This window comes from Cibotium barometz, chromosome 4, assembly GCF_041138505.1.
Source record: "Cibotium barometz isolate CiBa-2024 chromosome 4, ASM4113850v1, whole genome shotgun sequence".
NCBI lineage: Eukaryota > Viridiplantae > Streptophyta > Polypodiopsida > Cyatheales > Cibotiaceae > Cibotium > Cibotium barometz.
The window spans coordinates 46758728-46783425 of NC_141049.1; the positions used below are offsets into that span (position 1 = coordinate 46758728).

General features: G+C 40.8%; 1 pseudogene; it reads right to left on the bottom strand.

Moving 5' to 3' along the window:
* Positions 1-18228: 18228 nt before the first annotated feature.
* Positions 18229-24382, bottom strand: LOC147639322 (uncharacterized; annotated as a pseudogene).
* Between the last annotated feature and the right edge of the window lie 316 nt (positions 24383-24698).

The window sequence follows — 24698 nt, forward strand, 5'->3', positions numbered from 1 at the left end:
GGGTTCAAATTAACCATTAGGTATCTGATACAGATCCCTATAACTTCAGATTACAATTCGGAGATGGTTTGATACTCCAACCATTCCGTACAAATTGGTTACCCTTGATTTAATGTAATTTCTGGTGATTTTATGCTGATAAATCTGTTTGATAAATCTGTTGTGATCATCTCTTAAACACTAGATTGAGTTGTAAAAGGGTAGACACTGCCCTTGAATCTTGAAATTGGATCAAGAGGTAAGACCCCCTTCACATCATCATGAGTACAGCACAAGAGATAGCCAAATTTAATGGGGAGCAGTTTTACACATGGCAGACAAAAACCATGTATCTTCTCATGAGGAAAAATCTGTGGGGACTAGTTGAGGGAAGAGATGAATGCCGAGAGGTGAGAGGGGAAAATGAGTGGAAGAGCATCACAGGGATACAACGGGCAAAAGATGCACGGGATGAACTCAATAAATTATTTGGCACACAAGCTAAAAATTCAAATATAAATCCGTCAATGCGATTCTACAAATTGGACATGAAGGAAAATGAACCTTTAATCACACACTTGAACAAATATAAAAGCATTAAGCAACAAGCTATTAGAAAAAAGGTAGAAGATGATGAGGCACTAGCAGTGCTTCTAAAGAGTGTGGACAAAGGTGAATATGAAAACATTGTAGCAACACTAAAGAATGTACCTGAATTGAAGCTACACGAGATAGAAGGAGCTCTACTAGAGCAAGAGAGCAGAGGCAAAGAGAAGAAATGGCTCGACTCAACAGCAGGAGAAGAAAAAGCATTCTTCACCCGAGGAGGATTCTCTCGAGGGGACGAGGACGAGGAAGAGGCAGAGTAGGAGGAAGGACCTTTACTTGCCACAACTGTGGAAAGCCAGGACACATGGCAAGAGACTGCTATAGTAAACCCAGTGGAGAAGGAACGACATCGGCAAACTTCATGGAGGCTCCTAAGGAAGAGGAATCGGATCATCTTTTCTGAGAGAGAGAGAGAGAGAGAGAGAGAGAGAGAGAGAGAGAGAGAGAGAGAGAGAGAGAGAGAGAGAAAAACCCCACAACCCAATGTAACCTACCCCAACAGAGTAAAACCACCTCTGAGCCACCGATGATGTAGGCCATGTGGTAGATGTATGTGTGAGCACTTTAGTCAAGGTCACGGGCACTTATAGTAGCCTTGGACACATAGAGAGAGAGAGTGTCAAGGACTATGAGTTTAGGGACTTGAGGCACTGGTTGTGGACTATCAAGTAAGAGGAAAACTTGGTATAGGGTCCAGGTGTGCTAGGAGTATTCACTTGAGGGGAGGTGTTGAAATAGACAAGTGAATAAGGTGTGTGCAGGAACAAGCCCTTGGCTAGAGGCTGTAAAAGAGAATCTGTAAATGTGAGAGAACCTGTGAAAAGGTGAGAAGAATCTACTGGGAGAGAATAAAGGGTAGCATGAGGAGATTTAGGAGGTGTGGAGATATTCTGGGAGAGGTGGAGAGAATCACGTAAAAGAGGTGGAGTGAATCAAGGAGAAATCAGTGGGATTAGATGCTTGGATGTAAACTCTATAAATTGAGGCACTGGCCTAATGAGAACTTGCTGGTTTTTTATTATCCATGCCTACATTAAGCTATCAGTTAATTACTCACTTATCACATGTTAATTATCATCTAATCTCTTTGTTAATGATGTTGATTCTAGCATTTGATCCACCATAGCTCATCACATTGCTGTAATTTTAACAATGACTACCATCCTATACCAAAAATTTTTTACCTCTTGAATCTGGCCACTCATTAGTAAGCTCTTCTTCAAACATAGTGTGTTCTCACAAATTGGGACTACTGATGATTCCACTTGTGAAGTGGTAGGGATGTTCTCACAAAATGGGACTATTGTTGATTCCTCAACCATTGAATGTTGCGTATTGCTTACTTCCATCTCACTTGACAATCTCCTTAATTATGATCTTAGGTTGTATCATGACATATGCCTAAAAATATACAATTCACACATATTTAGTAATCACATATAACCCAATCTTGCATAGACAATTAGCAACAACCCATATATAAGTAACTTTGAGAGATAGAGATGTATGTGTAGTGGAGAAAAACACAAAAATTCTCACACACCAATTACAGATGTCTTAAAAGACAAAAGTAAGCTAATAATAAAGATCTTATGTATTTAAATAGGAATTCCATACACCAATGATTAATGAAAACATGAGTACTATGAAACCTAGCACTTTTGTATTCGTGTTTAGTGGAGGAGATCTTACTTTGCCACTATCCAATCAAAAAGATATGAGGTAGTTTTGTGTGCTTTCCTGCAACCCTAATTCCAACATCTTTTTCATAGAATTTCAAAAAAATTTGTCATAACCTCCTTTGTATGGCTGACCATTTCTCATTTTTATCATTCTTTATTTAACTTAAATTAACCCGAATTAGATTTATAGAACTCTAATCTACACAATTTTCTTGTTGCCATATATATAGGCAGTGATGTGTGTGAACACACTTAGGACCGCCGAGGCACTTTTTCCCTCTTTAGGAGGTTTTTCCCCCCCGGCTTGTATATACGCCCATTATTCTAGGGCTAACTTATCTTTGTACATTGACACAATCTAATACACTGTGTGTTGTGTGCATTATTGCTTCTTCTTCTCCAAGATTTGTGTGCTTTTCTACAACCCTAATTCCAACAATTGGTATCAGAGCAGGCATCGGCTCCCAGGGCTACACCACTAGCACCCTCCGACTCACGTTCTCCGATTGAGGTGAGCTTTCACGAGATTGTGAAAAATAAGTTTTAATTTTTTTTAATTCCAAAAAGAGTAATTTCCATCGTATATGTATTCTTAAAGTGTTAATTTTCATCCTAGGTATAAGAAAATGCATAATAAAATATTTTATTAAAAAAGTGTTACTTTCTTTAGAATTAAATTCCATGCATAGAAGGAATATTGAAATTGTTATTTTGATTATAAAAGTGTGATTTTCATCATAAATGATTTTTATGCATAAATAGATGCATAAAAGAAATTCTTTTATATGAAAAGAGTGATTTTCATCATAAATGATTTGTATGCATAAACATATGCATAAAAGATATTTTTTTATATTAAAAGTGTGATTTTCATCATAAATGATTTTTATGCATAAATAGATGCATAAAAGAAATTCTTTTATATTAAAAGAGTGATTTTGATCATAGCTAGAACCAAAAGTTATAAATCATAATAATGGAAAAACTAAGACATGAATATAGAGTAGAGAACTAGACTATTAAATTGGCCAATTGAGACATGGATACCCTGTGAGCGAATCCAACTCTGACTGCATAGCAAGCTCCCACTTGCACTTGTCAACACGAAGAATAGCCTCTTTGTAGCATGACGGTTCTCTGCAGTCAGTCAACATAACATAGTCTGCGCGCCTGGCACAAATCTATCTAGCGGTCTAGAGATTCTGGTTGACCGTCTCAAAGGCATGTCAAGTTGTTGTCCATCATGCATATCAGCCATATCCTGCTCATCACGTCCACCAATTGATGAACTATCATCTGCCCTTTGTTGTGAACCACTGGGAGTACCTGGCTATACCATTGGCCAAAACTAGTGCCATGGCAAAAGAACCAGTAAAACCCATAAAGGCTTAGTGAGTATTGTGAATACTCACAGGAAGAGTCATTTTATACTCACCAAGAGCCGACATAGCTAGCTAACACCGCCACCAGTTTTAAATGAGAATCCATCACCATATACTTTGCACAGCTCCATCGTCAGGTCCACCAGGCAATCCGTAGAGCCACATAGCCAAAAATAGATATCGCCAAGCAAGCGATAGTAGGGCGTTTTGCCTCCAAAAAACATCATGCAAGGAAAATGTGTGCTTGTGTAAACATGCTTCTGCATGCGGTGCATTAATGGAAGCCCGTGCCATATCAATTTGAATTCGACTAGCACTAGAACAAGGCCTTGAAAGGTGTCAAATTTGCCCAAATATTCATAGTTGAAAATCCAAAGGTTCAGATCTCACAAATTACCATAAACACAAACAAAACTATCAAGAATGTGTGTGAATATTGCATCTATATGTGTGTGTGTGTGTGTGTGTGTGTGTGTGTGTGTGTGTGTGTTTGAGAGAAAGAGAGACATTACATTACATGTAAGATGCATTTATTTGAGAGTGAGCACACCTTACCATGCATCCCTACCCATTAAAAATTAAAATTTATTTGAGAGTGAGCACACCTCACCACGCATCCCTACCCATTAAAATTTAATTAATTAAAATCATATATATGTGTGTGTGTGTGTGTATAAGTTTATTGATATTTTTAAATACACATATATATGTATGTATAGGTATATGTGTCTAAATATAATAAAATATAATATGATGTAAAATATATATATATATTTGTGTGTGTGTGTGTGTGTGAGATAGAGAGAGAGAGAGAGAGAGAGAGAGAAATAGAGAGAGAATTTCTATGTGTAAAAGAGTGTAATTGGGGGGAGAGAGTTTGTGTTTGCATTAGTGCATGTGCGTGTGGGTGTGTGTGTGAGAGAGAGATTCAACATTTGAGAGAGAGAAAGAGTGTGTGTGTGTGTGTGTGTGTGAGAGAGAGAGAGAGAGAGAGATGATGGTGCATGTGCATGTGTGTGTGTGTGTGTGTGTGTGTGTAAGAGAGAGAGAGAGAGAGAGAGAGAGAGAGAGAGAGAGAGAGAGAGATGGGGGAAGGTCTAGAGAGAGAGAGAGAGAGAGAGAATAAAAGTAGATTTCAATAAAATATAAGACAAGATAAATTAAATATAAATAATAAAATTATATATATATACACACACACACACATATATATATAGATATATGTGTGTGTGTGTGTGTGTTTTTATTATTATTATTTACATTTATAAACACACACACACACACACACACACGTGGCGGTTGGAAGATGGTGAAGTGTTGAGGTAGTAGAAACAGAAGGGGGTGTGATGGGTCAGGGGAGGAGCCGTGTTGGGGCAAGGGGGAGAGAGAGAGAGAGAGAGAGAGAGAGAGAGGGAGGGAGGGAGGAGGAATAGGGGAAGAGAGAGAGGAGTGTAGAGGTAAGTAAATAATATAATACAAAAATATAAAGATATATAATAAATAAGATAGAATACAAATATACATAATAAAATATGTAAACATTTAATAAGTGTAAGGTCCCTGTCCCCACCGCGCAACAATTTCAGGGGTGTTAGCAGCGGAAGTAGCACTTCTTGCGTGGGGCAGGGTCCCACACTCGGGGCCTCGCCCACGGATATCCGAACAAGAGACTAATCCATCGGTTTTTCCAAAACAACCCGGAAAAACTTCCTTTGCCCGGAAAGCACGGGCGATTCTACCAGGATAACTTTTCCCTCACGTAGTCAAAAGCCTTAACTAACTGAGCTCATCTGACCGAACCCGTAAGTCCCATAGTCAGATCAGGGAAAAAGACTGTACTTGGATCATAGAGACCAACGCTTTTTTCCTCATTGAGAGGCATAGCCGTTGATTCTTTTCCATAGAACAATTTTGTCCGGGATTTACTTCATCTATCAAACTAAACGAGTCTCGATTTACGATCCATTAGTCCAGCCTAACCTCATCCAATCCCATGGGTAAGACAACCACCCAACCACTATAGTGATGGGATCCAATTAGGAATTTGGTTAGGTTTTGTCCCGAGTACCGGAAAAGAGTTTCCAGGCCCCCTAGCCGGATGTTCATGCAAACATAAAACTAGTCACACCACTTACACACCCAATATGAAATTGCCTTTTTTTGAGCATCAGCTATCTTTAAAACAATCCTTTAATGAAACCATGGAGTCACTGATCACAATCCTCAAAATCTCTGGTTGAATCCTTATTTCCAATCATTTCTTCATCGGTGTACTTATGGCATCATTGGCAACCAGAACGCTCACCACCTGTTCACTCAGGGGCCTTTCCTAGCTCATAGTAACCGGCAATATATTCACATAACAAAATGGAATCTCAGTGGAAGATCAGCAAGATCAACCAACAGATCCATATAAGAGAGCTATGGACTCATCAGTTGAGGACCAGCAAGGTCAATCAACCAGATCCATACTCGGTTTTAGAAAACAACTCTTACTCCTTGTTCCAATATCTTCCACCGCACGTGTGGGTATCTTCGGCGACCCAGAACCCGAGCATCGTATGGTCAGCACTCTCTAGGATCCTTTGTAGGTCACCTAGTGCTTCACTCATAGGCCGCTTCCTTGGTCCCTCATCCACCGTACCGGAAGCTCACCATTTAAATCGAACCGAGGCTGGTCAAGACCTCGGCCAACCTTGCTACGCGAGATGTCCTCCATTGACTCTCCGTCTCAGCAGTTGCAACTTTATCAGTTAGGTCTCCACGACCTTAACCACAAGACGATCAAAATGCTTCCCCAGCATTCTTGACATAAAACAGTCATTTACAAACAGGTCACAAATACAGTTTCTACATTGAACTCTCGTCTTTCCATATTATCCCTCATTAGTCCACATTACTTATTCCACATTCCATTCATATGTGTATTCATTCTCATCCAATCACATCATTTTCCATCTCATCACCTCAGATTCATTCACATCACATATTATATATTCACATCCCAATTCACACGTCATCACATCTCATCCATTCACTCATATCGACGACACATCATTTCACTTACACATTCGCATTCATTATTCTACATACACATCCACATTCGTACATCCACATCATACATCCAATTTCACATCCGCATTCATACATACACATCCATATCCACATCCATACATCCACATCCACATTCATACATCCATATCCACATTCACATCCACATCCACATCCATACATCCATTTCCACATCCACATCCACATGCATACATCCATTTTCACATCCACATTCATACATCCACCTCCACATTCCATATCTACATCTATACATCCACATCCATACCCACATCCATACATCCACATTCACATTCACATCCATACATCCATATCCACATTCCACATTCATACATGAAAAGATGCAGGGGGGAAGAGAGCTTGAGCTCTTGCAAGCACACACACACACTCACAAAACCCTAATAGAGAACACACAAGGTGAGAGGCTGAAATCTTCTTCTTCTCTACTCAACACTCAACACGCCATATACAAGATAAGAGTACTCATAATATGAAAGGTACTCAACCAATACATACACGGGTTCTCTATAGTGTGAACCCGACTAAATGAGCTAGCGCTATAACTATGCCAGACTCTAGAATGGCTGTCACACAGCCTGTCATCCCACTGGCCGCATATCACCCAAGATCTCACCAACCATGCCAGTGGTGTAAGTGTGGGGCCTATCCCCCAGGCGGGTCATCAGTGTCCACCGCCTCAATAGACGAGCTCGATATCTCAACACTCCCCCTCGAGCTCAAGTCCATCTCATGTACACCAAGTGAAGCCCTAAATTTGCGGAGCTTCTCTGTACCCAATGCTTTGGTGAAGATGTCAGCTACCTGATCCTCTGTGCTGACATAAACAAGGTCAAGGTCTCTTGCCAAGACCTTCTCTCTGACAAAGTGGTAATGGACCTCTATGTGCTTTGTACGAGCATGAAAGACTGGGTTCCTGGCCAACTGTATACTGCTAATGTTGTCACAGAAAATGACAACTTGTTTATCCACTGATAGACCCAAATCTACAAGTAGCTTTCTCAACCAAGCTACCTCACATGCTGCCATAGAAGCTCCTCTGTACTCAGCCTCTGTTCTGGATAGAGCAACCGTAGGCTGCTTCTTGATGCTCCAAGTCACAGCAGCACTCCCCAAAGAAAACATGAAGCCACTGGTAGATCTTCTGTCTGAGATACTACCAGCCCAATCAGCATCTGTGTACCCATGTACACATATCTCTGTCCCAGTCTCATAGAAAAGTCCACAATGCAAAGTAGATTTCACATACCTCAGTATGCGTCTCACTGCATCCAAATGCGGTTTCCGTGGAACCTGCATAAACTGACTCACCATCCCAACAGCATAGCTAAAATCTGGCTTGGTGATCGTCATGTATATCAAGCTTCCTACTATGCGCCTGTACATAGTAGGATCCTCCAAGATCTCTCTTGAATCTGCACTCAACTTGCCATTTTGATCCAATGGCATGGAAATAGGCTTACAGCCTGTCATACCATACTTGGACAATATGTCCAAGCCATACTGTCTCTGCAGTAATCCAATACCATGTGGTGACCTAATCACCTCAATGCCCAAGAAATATCTGAGTTCCCCCAGATCCTTCATCTCGAACTTCTGTCTAAGTAAGATCTTTACATCAAAGATCTCTGCATCATGGTCCCCCGTAATGATCAAGTCATCTACATAGATGACAACAAGCACAACTCCTCTATCACCATGTCTCACATACAGCGAGAAATCTGCATTGGCTACATGAAAGCCAATAGTGACAAGATATTCAAAAATCTTGTCAGACCATGCTCTTGGTGCTTGCTTTAAGCCATACAAGGCTTTCTTCAACCTGCAAACATGCTCGAGGTGACCCACATCCTCATAACCAGGTGGCTGCAACATATACACCTCTTCTTGCAAATCCCCGTGCAAGAATGCATTCTTTACATCCATCTGATGTAAAGACCATTGCTTTGACGCAGCCACTGCTATCACAACTCTCACCGTTGCCATCTTGGCAACTGGGCTGAAAGTTTCCTCATAAACAATCCCATATGTCTGCGCATATCCTTTGGCTACCAATCTAGCCTTGTACCTGTTTATGCTTCCATCACTGTTATGTTTAACTTTGTACACCCACTTGCATCCAATGGCTTTCTTGCCTTCAGGCAATTGCACTAAATCCCAAGTTTCATTTCCATATAGTGCATCCATCTCCTCATCCATAGCTTTCTCCCAACACACATTTCCAACAGCCTCATCAATGCATGTGGGCTCTACAACCTGCACAACCTTTGCCATATATGCATAGTGATGTGCCACATAACCATCATATGTAAATCTCTGCACAGGGTTCTTCACTCTCCCTGATCTTTGTAGCTTTTCATTTATGGCTTCCATAGCCTTGGTGTTCTCATAGCTGGGATCCCAAGCTCCTCATCAAGGCTCATATATCTGAGCCACTAGACTCTCCATCAACATGAGAATGCCCTGCAGAAATGTCAGGCATACTAAGGGGCTCAACTAGTTTCTCTTTTCCTTTACGTAATGTACTAATCACATTTGCAGGACTGGTATTATGACGCAGCCTGCCACTCCATGGTCTATCAAGACCCACTAGATGAGGACTCTCCTGGTCCACTCACAGACTGTGATTGCTGACCTGCATTCTGTGCAACCACACTTCCACTCACATCAGCCCCAACAGCTTCTTTTTCAGCAGCATACCAGCTGCTCATCTCATCAAAGACAACATCCCTGCTTACCCTCAACTCACGTGTAGCAGGGTTATAACACCTGTATCCCTTTTGCTCTAGGGAATATCCAATAAACACACATTTTTCAGCTTTCGGATCCAGCTTAGTTCTCAGCTCATTTGGCATATGCAATGCATCCAAAGACTTTCAGATGAGACAAATCTGGTTTTCTGCCAGTAAACCTCTCCTCTGGAGTTACATCATGTATGGCTGCAGTTGGAGTCCTGTTCATGATGTATACTGCTGTAGAAACAGCCTCAGTCCAATAGGAATGCGGCATATTCTTCTCTTCCATCAATGCTCGTGCAATCTCAGCAATGTGCCTGTTTTTTCGCTCAGCAACTCCATTTTGCTGCGGAGTGTATCTGCATATGTAAATTGTCTCCGAATACCATTCTTCTTCAAAAATTCAGAGAACTCATTGGAGAAGTACTCTCCCCCTCCATCTGACCTTAGGCACTTTACATATTTCCCTGTTTGCTTTTCAACCAAAACTCTGAAATTCTAAAAGTGAGTGAACACCTCACTCTTCTCCTTCATGAAATATACCCACAATTTCCTTGTGTGGTCATCAATGAAAGTCACATAATACCTGTAGCCTCCCATAGATATGGTCTTCGTAGGACCCCATACATCTGAATGCACAACATCTAGTGCATTTCTGCTCACATATCTGTTATGTGGAAACACATACTTTGTTTGCTTCTGAAATTGGCATGCTTCACATATTTTCTGCATACCTTCCACTTTAAATTTTGGCAGCCCTGTCACAATTCCTTTTGTCTGCATAGACTTCGATCTCTGCACATTTACATGTCCAATTCTTTTATGCCAAATGTCTGTGTTTGCAACAATTCCTGAACCGTTTGCAAACATTGCAGCACTCATTTCAGGCATGTCTACATTCAATGTAAACATTCTGCCCACTCTGTTGTCTTTTGCAACCAACCTACACTTGTCTTTAAAATCTTCAACATAACATCCATCAGGGTTAAACCGAACCTACAAACCCTGCTCAATCATCTGGCCAACTGAAACCAGATCCTTTGTTATGTTCGGTACATGAAGTACATCTGCAAGGTACTTCACTTTGCCATCCTGCATAGATAATGGCACATCTCCAACATGGGCAATTGGATGAGCAGTGTCATCCCCTGTTTCCACAAAACCTGGTCTTTCCCGTACTTATTTTTCACAATTTTAGAAAATTTTGCCATAACCTCCTTTGTATGGTTGACCATTTTTCAAATTTTAACTCTCTAAAATTAATTAGAAGTTCACCAAGAGTATTTAAATCATTCTAAAGTAAACATTTTCTATTTTATCAAAGAGAAACATTATGAAAAACTTGATTTTATCCATTAATCATTCATCTAAGATAAAGAATTGTTGGATTTACTAAAGAAGAGAGGGGAATGCCTTTTTTCACTGAGGCATAACATCATAATCATTTTAGAGAAGACAAAAATCATAAAAACCATAAAATGAAATAGAAAAGAGAAGAATCTCCAACTTACAAGGAGAATTTGAGATCTTTCCTTTGGCTTGATGGTTTGAGGGATCTACTCTTGTTTGAAACAAGAGTGGCCACCAATCTTTAAAAGAGGGAAGGTCAAAAACTAATGAATTATGAGTAAATTCACAGTTTTTGGCTCTTGGGAGAAGCAGGGTAACAGTGCAAAAAACACTATTAAGCTTCAACAAGGGGGAGGCTTCTATTTGTAGGAAAAAGTGAGCTCTTAAACAAGCAAACTGATTCTAGAATTTTTTGGATTAGTTTGGTCAATTTTTGACCATTTTTAGGTCAGTTTTGCTCACTTTTTTGATCTAGTTGAAACAGGAGAGAGGAGAGATAAAAATATCTCATTATTTGGGAGTTTAAAACTCATTCAAGCATGTGAAATAGGCGCCTCCTTCATGAGGGGAATTCCCCCATACTCAGGTGTCAAAATGCATCATTTCTTCTAAATATCTCTCTTTTTTAACTATTAATCTTGTCCTTAGTCAACTCTTCATCTTATGTGAGTATTTACTCATTTTTGGGGGGATTTTCTTTATTTCTTCCATTTATCTCCTCCACACATTTGGATGAATCTTATTGGCCCATAGGAACCTTAATTTAAAATTTCAAAAAAATCTTGATCCTCAGGATAAGGCCTCTTGAACAGATTATACTTGATTTTTCTAATGCACCTTCTGAAAATCTTTTTGAACTTCTGTTTCGGGGGAACTTATTTTAATAAGAAGAGATATTTTTCCATCCAAAAATATTTTAAAACTGAATTATCACTCTCTAGAAGATTTTCTCTCTCTTGGCCAAAACTGGTAGAAACAAGATCTTTTATATTTCTGAAGAGGGATTTGACTACAGGTGAAGATACTGGACATCCTGAGAGGCTGGGGAGGAATAAGTAAGGATATTAAATAAAAATATATATTAGATCTATACTAATATAATATATATTAGCATATATATATATATATATATATATATATATATAACATAAGTATAAATAAGAAAATTAAACACATATATATATAGTAAATATATCATAAATATGATAATTATATATATATATATATAATTTAATATATAAATATATATAATAATATAATATAAATATATAAGTAACTTTCATAGTATCTCCAACCATCCACACCTTTGACAAACTCTGGAAGTTTTAGGTTCATAGTTTTACGTTTGCACGATTTTGTGAACATTTTCATGACTCATTGTTATTGGTGATGCCGATTTCAAAAGTGTTTTGGGGGAGTTAGAAGATATGCTACTCATTTCTAGTGGGACAAGATAGTCAGGGCTTGGTTCATGCTAAGGACTGAGCTGCAAGCAAGAGAAGCACAGGAAGCGGTACGAGGGTAAGAGCTTCATCTACTCTTCCCTATTTGTGTTGGCGACTACACCCTTATCAGGAGATCTACGGGAGGCACCGGCGGCAAACGATCTCTGATTGAGGAGATTTCTTCGCAGGAGTAAAGCTATAGGGCAACTATATTGTCCTATTATCGGACCTAATTTTTCAGGTCAAAAATGCATTTTGGGCTCGTTTTACGACCTCCGTTTTCGAAAAGCAGGCGATTTCGAGCACTGTGGGTAAGTCATCGATTCTATGCAGAACTCTGTTTTAAGAACTGCAAGAAGACAGATTGATTGTGCAGACATTATGTGTGCTACAAGGAGGTCAAACAATTGCCATTGGGTGTATGTATGCACATTGAGATCACTGGTTGTGGCATTTGAGTGTAGTACAGTATCGTTTGCAGAAAATATAGCAGTTTGTGTAGGACAAACCAGAGTGCTATTTTTGGTACATTTGTGTGTCTGGCAAGATGTTAAATGATGGCATAAACGAGATTGTTGCTGAGAAGGTTGACAAGAACAACTTCCTTGCTTGGAGGTTCAGGTTGACAAATTTCCTTATGATGAGAAAGGGTTACTGGGACTACATAGAAGGTGAGCATGAAGAGGCATCGGAGATACCGGCGGAGATCAATCCGACTGCTGCTGTAGATGTAAAAGAGTTCAAGGATTGGAACTAAGGAGCCAAAAAAGTTATGTATTGGCTCTTTATCAGTATACCGGACACCATGATTGGGCACATACAGGATGCCAAGTCCCCCAAGGAGGCATGGGACACCTTAGTAAAACTCTATGAAACGAATACCAAGGCATGAAAGATACAATTGAAGAATGAACTTCATATTGTGGAGAAAAAGAGTATGTCTATGAATGACTATGCATTGAAGATCAAGGGTATTGTGGAATCCCTTGCATCTATTGGTGTTTCAGTAGATGATGATGATAAGGTGGAAGTCTGTCTACATGGTCTTAGACCACAATACAAGGCGTTCAAGACATCTATTTAGACTCGAGAAAACATTTCCAATTTCACAGATTTGGTGTCTATGTTGATTATAGAAGAGAAGAGATTGGGTGAGGACCAACAGTCTTCACAAAACAAAAATAGTTCAGAGCAACAGGCCTTCTACACAAGTTCAAGAAGAGGACGAGGTAGATGAGGCCGTGGATGCGGTGAAGGAGGTGGTCGAACAGGTAATCAGAATTATGCAGCAGTAGCAACAACAACAGTCCCAGAATTCACAACTACAACAACACGCAGGTGGAAGAGGCCAATTCAGAGGCAGGGGGAGTCATAGAGGTTGTGGAAATTGGCAAAGGTAGTATAATGATATACATGGATGCTTTTATTGTGGTAAGCCTGGATATGTGTAGGCAGATTGTTATAAGAAGCAAGCTGACATGCAAAATGAAAAATTACAGCAAAACAACTATGCATCCTCAAGCAGAAACAATGAGGATAATGAAAGGTTGTTTGTTATGCAGCATGTCGTTAATGCCATGTCTAAAAATGTTGAAGCAGCACATAAAGATGATGTATGGTATGTTGATTTTCAGGTGCTTTGAACCACATGACAAGTCATGGGGAGTGGTTCAAGGAGATGAAAAACCTTGAAAGACCACGTTTTGTGGAAACAGAGGATGACACTGCTCATCCAATTGCCCATGTTGGAGATGTGCCATTGTCTATGCAGGATGGTAAAGTGAAGTACCTTGCAGATGTACTTCATGTTCCGAACATAACAAAGAATCTAGTTTCAGTTGCCAGATGATTGAGCAGGGTTTGCAGGTTCGGTTTAACCCTGATGTTTGTTATGTTGAAGACTTTAAAGAAAGTGCAGGTTGGTTGCAAAAGACAACAACAGAGTGGGCAGAATGTTTACATTGAATGTAAACATGCCTGAAGTGAGTGCTGCAATGTTTGCAAATGGTTCAGGAATTGTTGCAGACACAGACATTTGGCATAAGAGAATTGGACATGTGAATGTGCACAAAATGAAGTCTATGCTAGACTAAAGGAATTGTGACAGGGCTGCCAAAGTTTAAAGTTGAAGGTATGCAGAAAATATGTGAAGCATGCCAATTTGGAAAGCAAACAATGCATGTCTTTTCACGTGACAGAAATGTGAGCAGAAATGCACTAGATGTTGTGCATTCAGATGTATGGGGTCCTACAAAGACCATGTCTATGGGAGGCTACAGGTATTATGTGACATTTATTGATGGACCACACAAGGAAAGTGTGGGTATGCTTCATGAAGGAGAAGAGTGAGGTGTTCACTCATTTTCAAAATTTCAGAGTTATGGTTGAAAAGCAAACAGGGAAACATGTAAAGTGCCTAAGGTCAGATGGAGGAGGAGAGTACTTCTCCAATGAGTTCTCTGAATTTTTGTAGAAGAATGGTATTCAGAGACAGTTTACATGCAGATACACTCCACAGCAAAATGGAGTTACTGAGCGAAAAAACAGGCACATTGCTGAGATTGCGCGAGCATTGACGGGAGAGAAGAATATGCCGTATATAGCTATTGGGTTGAGGTTGTTTCTGCAGCAGTTTACATCATGAACATGACTCCAACTACAGCCATACATGATGTAACTCCAGAGGAGAGATTTACTTGGCAAAAAACTTGATTTGTCTCATCTGAAAGTCTTTGGATGCATTGCATATGTGCATGTGCCAGATGAGCTGAGAACTAAGTTGGATCTAGAAGCTGAGAAATGTGTGTTTATTGGGTATTCCCTTGAGTAAAAGGCATACAGGTGTTATAACCCTGCTACATGTGAGTTGAGGGTAAGCAAGGATGTTGTTTTTGATGAGATGAGCAGCTAGTATGCTGCTGAAAAAGAAGCTGGTATGCTGCTGAAAAGGAAGCTGTTGGGGGCTGATGTGAGTGGAAATGTGGTTGCACAGAATACAAGTTAGCAATCACAGTCTTTGAGTGGACCAGGAGAGTCCTCATCTAGTGGTTCAATTGATAGACCATGGAGTGGCAAGCTGCGTCATAATACCAGTCCTGCAAATGTGATTAGTAGTACATCACATAAAGGCAAAGAGAAAGTGGTTGAGCCCCTTAGTATGCCTGACATTTCTGCAGGGCATTCTCATGTTGATGGAGAGCCTAGTGGCTGAGAGATGAGCCTTGATGAGGATCTTGGGATACCAGCTATGAGAACACCTGGTGTAAAGAAGGCTATGGAAGCCATGAAAGTAAAGCTACAAAGATCTGGGAGAGTGAAGAATCCTGTGCAGAGGTTTACCTATGATGGTTATGTGGCACATCACTATGCATACATGGCAAAAGTTGTGCAGATTGTAGAGCCCACATGCATTGATGAGGCTGTTGGAAATGTGTGTTGTTGGGAGAAAGCTATGGATGAGGAGATGGATGCACTATATGGAAATGAGACTTGGGATTTAGTGCAATTGCCTGAAGGCAAGAAAGCCATTGGATGCAAGTGGGTGTACAAAGTAAAACATAACAGTGATGGAAGCATAAGCAGGTACAAGGCTAGATTGGTAGCCAAAGGATATGCGCAGACATATGGCATTGATTATGAGAAAACTTTCAGCCCAGTTGCCAAGATGGCAATAGTGAGAGTTGTGATAGCATTGGCTACGTCAAAGCAATGGTCTTTACATCAAATGGATGTAAAGAATGCATTCATGCATGGGGATTTACAGGAAGAGGTGTATATGTTGCAGCCACCTAGTTATGAGGATGTGAGTCACCCCAAGCATGTTTGCAGGTTGAAGAAAGCCTTGTATGGCTTAAAACAAGCACCAAGAGCATGGTCTGACAAGATTTTTGAATATCTTGTCACCATTGGCTTTCATGTAGCCAATGCAGATTTCTCGCTGTATGTGCGACACAGTGATAGAGCGGTTGTGCTTGTTGTCATCTATGTAGATGACCTGATCATTACGGGGGACCGTGATGCAGAGATCTTTGATGTAAAGATCTTGCTTAGACAGAAGTTTGAGATGAAGGATCTGGGGGAGCTCAGATATTTCTTGGGCATTGAGGTGATTAGGTCACCACATGGTATTGGATTACTGCAGAGACAGTATGGCTTGGACATGTTGTCCAAGTATGGTATGACAGGCTGTAAGCCTATCTTAGTGCCATTGGATCAGAATTGCAAGTTGAGTGCAAATTCAGGAGAGATTTTGGAGAATCCTACTATGGGCGCATAGTAGGAAGCTTGATCTACATGACGATCACCAGGCCAGATTTGAGCTATGCTGTTGGGTTGGTGAGTCAGTTTATGCAGGTTTCTCGGAAGCTACATTTGGATGCATTGGGATGCATACTGAGGTATGTGAGGTCTACTTTGCATTGTGGACTATTTTATGAAACTGGGATAGAGATATGTGTACATGGGTACACAGATGTTGATTGGGCTGGTAGTATCTTAGATAGAAGATCTACTAGTGGCTTCATGTTTTCTTTGGGGAGTGCTGCTGTGACTTGGAGCAGCAAGAAGCAGCCTACGGTTGCTCTATCCAGTACAGAGGCCGAGTACATAGGTGCTGCTATGGCAGCATGTGAGGTAGCTTGGTTGAGAAAGCTACTTGCAGATTTGGGTCTATCAGTGGGGATAGACAAGTTGTCATTTTCTGTGACAACATTAGCAGTATACAGTTGGCCATGAACCCAGTTTTTCATTCTCGCACGAAGCATATAGAGGTCCACTACCATTTTGTCAGAGAGAAGGTAACACCATATTGGGGAATATGGGAATTTCCCACAAGTTTGGGACACATGGTCAAAACTTTGGATTAACGACGATAACTTGAACACCACTAATCCAAAATGAGCGCTTTATAGCTCTTTAGATTCCATTTTTCAAGCGCTTTCCAATGATAGGTCATATGATAGGGTTTTGAGAAACTTACAAACATGTTATCCATGTCCCCCTTTTTTAAGTATTCAAAAATGGGAATTGGGAAATTCCCAAATTCACTAATATGGTGTTAGGTTTTGGCAGGAGACGTTGACCTTGTTTATGTCAGCACACATAGGATCAGGTCGTTGACATCTTCACCAAAGCATTGGGTATAGAGAAGCTCCACAGATTCAGGGCTTTGCTTGGTGTACATGAGATGGAGTTGAGCTCGAGGGGGAGTGTTGAGATATCGAGCTCATCTAGTGAGCTCGAGGGGGAGTGTTGAGATATCGAGCTCATCTAGTGAGGTGGTGGACATTGATGACCCGCCTGGGGGATAGGCCCCATACTTACACCACTGGCATGGTTGGTGAGATCATGGGTAATATGCGGCCAGTGGGATGACAGGCTGTGTGAGCCATTCTAGAGACGACATAGTTATAGCGCCAGCTCATTTAGTTGGGTTCACACTATAGAGAACCCTAGTATGTATTTGGTTGAGTAACTTTTCATATTGAGTGTACTCTTATCTTTGTATATGGTGTGTTGAATGTTGTGTGAAGAAGAAAATTTTCAGCCTCTCACCTTGTGTGTTCTCTTTTAGGGTTTTGTGAGTGTGTGTGTGCTTGCAAGAGCTCAAGCTCTCTTCTCCCCTGCATCTTTTCATAGGTGGGAATTGAAAAATTAATAAATATTTCTCTCTTTTCAAACATTTTAGAATGCATTTGCTCACTTAAATCAAGAGAATTCTCCAAAAACGACTTAATTTGGACCAAACCAAACCATCACATTCCATGAAAATTTGAGTAGAAAAAACATTACAATGATTGTAGAAAACAAATACTTCTCCTTGCAACTAAGAGAGATCTTTGACCTTTTGATTCAATATCTCTATGGTTGTCTTGCGTAAGTGACTAGATTTTTTCAAATCAAACCCATACACAAGGAATTCTACATCCTCTAGATTGAGCGTGTCCACACGGTGACAACTTCATGTTTTCTTCCTCTTTTTGCTTTGTTTCAGCATCTCAAGATCGTTTTTGCCTTTCAATGGAGCTTCTCCAGTTGTCCGATATCCATGCACTTCCACAGCATTCAATACATCATGCTCTTTGAAAACCCTTGTGACTTTTGGAAGCCAAAATGGATTATCATTTTCATCGTTGTTGTTGGTAGCAAGAACTGCGATCATTGTGCCCTCATTTAACTCATTTACATTTCCTTTCCACATTTCTTTCTCTTGTTGTCGACACTTTCTGCTCTTCCTGGGACCAACATACATTTCCCTTGTTTCTCCATGAACAAGAGATAATAATTCTGTTGATATTGGCGCATCACTGATATCTGTAGCTACATCATTGCCACTTCTTTCACTAAGGCCAGTCTCGTGCCACACAAATGCATGTTGTAGAGCTGAAATGTTTCATCCCTGAACTCTTCAACCAACTTCTCTCGCTTTGCAAAAAAATCTCCCACCATGCTAGAGAGCTCACTAGAAAAAACACATGTGCAGCATGTATTGTCTCCTTGATCTCATTCAAACATTGCAGGAAATCAACATAGCAATTTTCTTTCTTAGCTTCTTGTTGCCATATATATAGGCAGTGATGTGTGTGAACACATATTAGGACCGCCGGGGCACTTTTTCCCTCTTTAGGAGGTTTTTTCCCCCGGCTTGTATATATACGCCTATCATTCTAGGGCTAACTTATCTTTTGTACATTCACACAATCTAATACACTATGTGTTGTGTGCATTCTTGCTTCTTCTTCTCCAAGATTTGTGTGCTTTCCTCCAACCCTAATTCCAACAATTGGTATCAGAGCAGGCATCGGCTCCCATGGCTACGCCGCCAGCACCCTCCGACTCACGTTCTCCGATTGAGGTGAGCTTTCACGAGCGCTTGCAGGTCCCTATACTCTACAAATAGGCCCATAGGGCTTTGCGTTCTCAGAAATCGCATTTGAGGTTGTTTCGGGCTCTGTTTTTGCATTGCAAGTTCTGCACAGGTGTTTTCGTCATTTTCTGCAGAAATTTTGACAGTGTAGTTTTCTGCAAAACAGGCATACGTATTCTATTGTGGACTGTGCTACATAGCCCGAGTTGTTCTCTGTTCAGTCTTTGCTTCATTACAGGTAGCTTTTGCATCAGTTTCAGTCAGTGGCCATGGCTGATAACAGCAACAATGATGTATTTCGCATGTTGTCTGCTGATGACAAATTGGATGGAGACAGCAACTACCCACTTTGGGCATACATGATGCAGCATGTTTTGGTTGCAAAAGGAGTGTGAAACATTGTGCAGGGTATGGATGTACATCTAGGTTCTGTGGATGTAGGATCTGTTGAGGATGTTGCAGGTTCTAGCAGCTCTACTATTGCTGCTGTTTTACCCACTGCTGAACAAGCTCGTTTTTGGGATGGTAAAGATGTGTAGGCTCATGCCTTGATTGCACTTTCTGTCAAACGTAACATCACCCCACATATTCGTTCAGCTAAAACAGCAAAACAGGCTTGGGATATTCTAGTTGGTTTGTATGCAGGTCGTAACGAGGCAAAAATCTCTTACCTGCGTAAAGAGCTAGAATCGAAGATTATGCAGGAAGATGATGACATGAATGTTTTTCTTGCTGAGATTAAAGATCTCAAGGAGCAGTTGATTTTTGCAGGTGAGATTATTCCTGATCATTCTCTTGTGCAGACTGTTCTTGATGCTTTACCTGAGTCATATCAAACTTTTGCTTCCACGTGGAGACTTGTCACTGAGGCCAGACCTGATGTTGTCAAGTATGATACTTTACTCAACAAGCTCTTGCAAGAAGTGTAGTCCAGGCAAAATAGGGCTAGGCAGCGTGCAGTTGATCAGGCATTTGTTACTGCCTAGCAGAGAAGAAGTGGTAAGGCAGCCCCTTCCACTATTTCTTCTCCTATTAGTAGATCTGCAACTTCTTCTCCTTCCACAGGTAGCAACAATAAGTCTAAGAAGGCTCTTGATAAAGGCAAGAAAAAGATCAGGTGCAACTACTGTAAGGCAACTGATCATGTCATTAAGAATTGCCCTAAGCTAAAGGCTAAAGAGGCAAAGAAGAAAGAGTCAAATGCAGCCACAATAGCGGATGCTTCTACAAATGCAGATTCTGCAAATGTTGTGCAGGATACAGAATGGGCATTTAGCGATGGGCGTTTAGTGTATTGCCAGTATGACCCATATGTACATGATGCGTGTTTGGCAGTTTTTGTTGACTCTGATGTTTGGTATTTTGACAGTGGTGCTACAAAGCACATTACCTCGCATCGTGATATGTTCACTTGTCTTGAGGCTGTCCCTAATGGGAATACTGTCACATGTGCCAATAATGCTTCTTACCCAATGAAGGGCATTGGTAAAATTATGCTTACTACTGTAAATGGCAGCGCTTTCACACTTTCAGATGCTTTGTATGTGCCAGGGATAAAGAAGAATCTATTGTCTGTCTCTGCGCTTGCTAGACTTGGACTTGTAGTCAAATTTGTGGATGACAGATGTACTGTTCATGATTTGACTTCTGGTGATACGATTATTGTATCTGGCACCTTGTTTCGTAGGCTCTATACGCTCAATTCTTATGACAAGTGTGTGGAAGATTTGGCAAATGCAGTTTCTAATGAAAAGGCAGTTTCAGATGCAAAACTATGGGATGCTCGTTTTGGTCATCTGAACTTTGCTAGTTTGCTGCGTTTGCAGAAATTTGATATGGTTGCTTCATTGCCCCCTCTTGAGGCACCACTGAAACATGTTTGTAAGGCTGTATTTTGGGAAAAATGCAGCGTTCTACTATTCCAAAGGATGGTTCTGTGCAGGCCACTCGCAAATTGCAACTTGTACATAGTGATGTATGTGGGCCTATGCAAACTCCGTCATTTGATAAACACTTGTACTTCGTGACTTTCATTGATGATTACTCAAGGCATGCATGGGTATATCCACTGAAGGCAAAGTCCGAAGTGTTTTTGTGCTTCAAACAGTTTATGCTTATGGTTGAAAATGTATCCAATTGTACTTTGGCCACCCTCCGCCGTTCTGATCGAGGGGGGGAGTACATGTCTAAAGAGTTTGATGCATTTATGGCTAGTCGTGGGATAAAACACCAATGTACAATGCCGTATACCCCTCAGCAAAATGGTGTTGTTGAGAGGAAAAACAGGTCACTTATGGAGATGGCACGATGTATGGTCAAGAGCCAAGCTTTGCCACATGCGTTTTGGCTTGAGGCTGTCATGTGTGCTGCATATGTACTCAACAGGTGTCCCGCTAAGGCCTTACAGTCTATTACTCCATACAAAGCTTGGCATGGCAGGAAGCCTTCTATTAGTCTCTTGCGTGTCTTTGGTTGCTTGGCCTATGCTTTAGTGCCTGTGCAACAATGCAAAAAATTGAATGATAAGGCTGTCAAATGCATTTTTGTTGGTTACAGTGCTGAGAGCAAGGGTTACAAATTGTATCATCCGCAGTCAAAGCGTATCTTGATTAGTCGAGATGTTGTTTTTGTGGAAGATGCTGTGTAGCCTTTGTTATCATGTACCAAAGAGACAGGTGTGAGCTCACGGGATGTATTTGATACGTTGTTGTCTCTATTTACAGGTGGGAATTCAAATGTAAGTCCTAATGAGGCAAACACTCAGCCTATGCAGATTTCAAACGACATCATAGATCAGCCTATTTTTGATGCATATTTACGGGATGTAATTCATGAAGATAGGGCTGAAAATGAGCAGGTTAGAGGTATGCCTAAATGGCTGGTGCAAACCTTGCGTGATAGTAAAATTGATGCACCTATATCTAGTCGTACTCATTCAGGTTTTCAGCATGCCTCTTATGCATCAGATTGTTATGCTTTGGCTGTGTCTAGTATGTGTGAAGAGGAAGAACCTCTTTCATTTGATGAGGCACAAAAATAAAAAAATTGGTTGGCTGCAATACAAAGTGAATATGATGCTATAATGAAGAATGGTACATGGTCTTTGTGTGATTTGCCTATTGGTAAAAAAGCCATTCGATGTAAGTGGGTTTTTAAGTTGAAACGAAAGCCAGATGGCAGTGTTGATCGCTATAAAGCTAGACTTGTTGCAAAGGGTTATGCTCAAGAAAAGGGCATTGATTTTGATTAGACCTTTGCTCCCACTTGTCGTATGACTACCATTCGTAGCATTTGTGCATTGGCAGCTCATAATGGTTGGAATAATGTACATCAGTTGGACATAAAGACTGCGTTCTTGAATGGAGATTTGCATGAGGAGGTGTATGTATCGCAGCCTCGTGGTTTTGTTCAAAGAGGACAGGAAAACAAAGTGTGCAGGTTGAAAAAGGATTTATATGGTTTAAAGCAAGCTCCACGAGCTTGGTATGAAAAGATACATGCATATTTGACTGCACATGGTTTTCAGAATAGTCCAATAGAAATCACCTTGTATGTTAAACGTGTGGATGATGTACATCTAATCATTGCTCTCTATGTTGATGACATGCTGCTCATAGGACCAAATGAGAGTCATATTGCTCATAGGACCAAATGAGAGTCATATTGCTGATTTAAGGCTGATTTGAATGCCTCTTTTGAGATGTCAGATTTGGGGCATTTACATCATTATTTGGGGATACAATTTAAGCAGTGTGATGGAGGTATGGCTTTGTGTCAGACAAAGTATATTGAGACATTGTTGCGGAGATTTGGCCTTGAAGACTGCAAACCTATTGCTACTCCAATGGAGACAGGTTTGAAGTTGAGTCTTCATGATGTTGGAGATCACTTTGATGTCACACTCTATCAGACAGTTGTTGGTTGCCTCATTTATGTATGCATTACGAGGCCGGACATTCAGTTTGCAGTCTCACAGGTGAGCAGGTTTATGCATAACCCTGGGTCTCAGCATTGGAAGGAAGTTAAACGTATCTTTCGCTACTTGAGTGGCACCATACATCTTGGGTTGTTTTATCCCAAGGGGGGATCGTGCCACCAGATTTACATGCTTTTTCGGACTCAGATTGGGCTAGTTGATATGACACAAGAGTGTCCACAAGTGGTTTTTGTTTCATGCTCGGTAGCTCATGCATATCTTGGTTGAGCAAGAAGCAACCTACTGTGGCGACTTCTAGTTGTGAAGCTGAGTACAGGGTAGCTTTCACAGCTACGGTTGAGTGTGCGTGGCTCACACGGCTTATGGCGGACTTGGGTGTTGGACAGGAGTCTGCCACCTCTATCTTCACTGACAGTCAGAGCGCATTGGCAGTTGCGAGAAACCCAGTTTTTCATGCTCGCACAAAGCACATTGAGGTGCATTATCACTATGTCAGGGAGAGACTCTCAGCAGGAGAGATCAGCTTGGCCTATGTGCTAACACAGGACAACCTCGCCGATCTTTTCACAAAGGCGCTTCCTCGTCATGAGAAGTTCGAAGCTTTCCGCAAAGCTTTGGGCTTGCTCCCCTTTGTGGACTGCTTCGGGCATGGCACTCCCCTATACATGAGTGCCATCTCTCGTTCACACCATCACTCCCAGGGGGGATTTGTTGCCATATATATAGGCAGTGATGTGTGTGAACACACTTAGGACCACTGGGGCACTTTTTCCCTCTTTAGGAGGTTTTTCCCTCGGCTTGTATATACGCCTATCATTCTAGGGCTAACTTATCTTTTATACATTCACATAATCTAATACACTGTGTGTTGTGTGCATTCTTGCTTCTTCTTCTCCAAGCTCTGTAGTGTGCTTTCCTACAACCCTAATTCCAACAATTCTTGTGTCTCGCTCATTGTAGAGAGCATCATGTAGTTTGCTCATTTAATTTCAAGACAAGGAACAAGTAGTAAAAACTTCAAACCCTCTGCTGGCAACCAATCTTCAAGGTTTGAGTATTTTTTGGACCACATGAGAGTATGTTCCTCCACTTGCTTAATTCTAAATTGATGTTGAAAACTATGATCATTGAGCTGTGCAAATGATGGCATGTTAGTGGCCTCGCTGTGGTTGCAAAGCATCTAAAATCATATGTTTCTTCCATGATTTTGATGGAGGGCTTGGGAACATATGCATCCTCTAACAAGGTGCAGATCTGTGGAAGGTTAAATGCACTTTTCTTTGCCAATTTGATTGAGAACCTACTAAACATCTGGTCAATTTGGTCATGTGTGTGTCCCACCAACAAAAACCCAAGCTTGACTTTCTTGAATATCTTCTTTTGTACCAGCATATTCAAGTACGCAAGGAGAACTTGGTTTTTGTTTTCTCTGCTAGTGTTATCCAGTTTTAAGTAGAGAACAGGTGGTAGTTTGTCATGCCATTCTCCTATGATGTTTTGAATGATGGTGATTGTCAAATTAGGATCGTTATGAATGTTAGGAAAATTAACAAAGATCCTTGATGACATGAAACCATTGAAAACTAAGTCTCCTACAGCATGGAGTTGGATAAAATTTTTCTCCTTG